General features: G+C 46.2%; 1 protein-coding gene across 1 annotated transcript in view; it reads right to left on the reverse strand.

Moving 5' to 3' along the window:
- ABCC8 (ATP binding cassette subfamily C member 8) overlaps positions 1 to 2,299 on the reverse strand; it is a 134,979-nt gene that overhangs the window by 68,319 nt on the left and 64,361 nt on the right. The gene's annotated exons all lie outside the window — the stretch shown is intronic.

A 2,299-nucleotide genomic window follows, 5' to 3' on the forward strand; every position in this document is an offset into this window, starting at 1 on the left:
GGATTCTATTTTCTGATATTTATTGCATGAGCTCAGTAATTACTCCTCAACATGCAAATCATTAAGGTCTTTCTCTCCTCAAGGCCTGGTCTACACTGAGCTTAACATTTTTCCTCATTGTATTGGAACCATTTTAGCTCCATAGGTTGTAGTCCTATGCAGAGCACAAGTGCAGACAAGGTGCCAGTGATTTTACAGCCATGTTTGTCTAGACTTGTTCTAAGCAGGGTTAGAGGATACAACGATAAAAATGCCTGTGGTATTGCCTGTACTCATGCTCCCACCGTGACTACCACCAATAGACCTGCACTAGGACTTCTGCCACTGTGGAAAAGGTTAAGAAAAAGCTCAGTGCAGACACAGTCCCAGATCTGTGGTGAGCCTGGGAAAAATAAGGATTTTGTTCCATATAATTCTGTTACTGTTGATTCAAAAGGCTTGACTTCAGTGGGAACCGGGTTGGACCATTATAGAATCATAGAAATGTAGGGCTGGTGAAGACCTTTAGAGGTCATCTAATCCAACCCCGTGGTGAGGTAGGACCAAATATGCCTACACCATCCCTGACACTTGTTTGTCTAACCTGTTCTTAAAAACCTCCAATGATGGAGATTCTACAAAGTTCCTTGGAAGCCTGTTCCAGAGCTTAACTATCCTTACAGTTAGAAAGTTTTTCCTAATATCTAACTTAAATCTTCCTTGCTGCAGATTAAGCCCATTACTTGTTATCTCACCTTCAGTGGCCATGGAAAACAATTGATTACCATCCCTCTTTATAAACAGCCTGTAATGTATTTGAAGACTTATCAGGAAGGCTAAGATTTAGTCACAGGTATTTTTAGTAAAAGTCATGGACAGGTCACAGGCAATAAAAAAAATTCAGGGCCCATGACCTGTCCATGACTTTTACTATATAAATACCCCTGACTAAAACTTAGCAGCTCCTAGGGCCCAGGGAGCTGCTGCTCTGGGGGGGCTCAGTACACCGCTGCTGTGGGGGTCTGCGAGCTGATGGCTAGCCCCTGCACTGGCCGCGGGGGCTGACCAGCCCCAGCCACCCCTGCTCCAAGGCCCCAGGGACCGCTGCTCGGGTGCTTCCCCTGGGCCAGCCGCCTGAGCAGCGGGCGGTGCAGCTGGCCCCAGGGACCACTGCTTGGGCACTCCCTGAGGCCAGCCGCCCCAGGACCGCCTGGGAAGCAGCCGGTGTGGCTGGCCCCAGGGCCACTCCAGCAATGCCTGGTGTGGCTGGCTGCGGGGCGCCCGAGAAGCTGGCCCTGGGATCAGCCACACCAGCCATTGCAGCTGCAAAAGTCACGGAAACCGTGATTTCCACGAGCTCCGTGACAGAATCGCAGCCTTACTTATCAGATCCCTCCTCAGTCTTCTTTTCTCAAGACTAAAACATGCTCTTCTCTGGACTCTCTCCAATTTGCCCACATCTTTCTGAAGTGTGGCACCTAAAACTGGACCCAGTACTCCAGATGAGGCCTCATCAGTGCCAAGCAGAGTGAACAATTGTCTCCCATATCTTACATACAACACTCTTGTTAATGCACCTCAGAATGTATTCAATTTGTGATCCATGTTAAACCCAAAATCTTTTTCTGCAGTACTACCACCTACCCAGTTATTTCCCATTTTGTATTTGTACATCTGATTTCTCCTTCCCAAGTGTAGTACTTTGCATGTGTCTTTATTGAATTTCATCTTGCTGATTTCAGACCAATTCTCCAATTTGTCAAGGTCCTTTTGAATTCTAATCCTGTCTTTCGAAGTGCCTGCAACCCCTTCCAGCCTGGGGTCATACACAAATTGTATAAATAAATAATAAATAAATAAATTAATGGAGATATCCCATCTCCTAGAACTGGAAGGGACCTTGAAAGGTCATCGAGTCCAGCCCCCTGCCTTCACTAGCAGGACCAAGTACTGATTTTGCCCCAGATCCCTAAGTGGCCCCCTCAAGGATTGAACTCACAACCCTGAGTTTAGCAGGCCAATGCTCAAACCACTGAGCTATCCCTCCCCCCAAGTATACTCTCCTCTCCATTATCCAAGTCATTAATGAAAATATTGAATAGTACCAGACCCAGGACGGATCCCTACAGGACCCCACAAGATTTGTCCCCCCAGTTTAACAGCCAGCTATGGATAACTGTTCTTTGAATATGGTATTTTAACAGTTTTGCACCCATTTTACAGTAATTTCACCATGACCAAATTTCCCTAGTTTGCTTATGAGAATATAATGTGGGACTGTGTCAAAATCCTTACTAAAAAGAAAGATACATCATGCCTA

Source organism: Terrapene carolina, unplaced genomic scaffold (assembly GCF_002925995.2).
Source record: "Terrapene carolina triunguis isolate 2854851 unplaced genomic scaffold, T_m_triunguis-2.0 Scaffold715, whole genome shotgun sequence".
NCBI lineage: Eukaryota > Metazoa > Chordata > Testudines > Emydidae > Terrapene > Terrapene triunguis.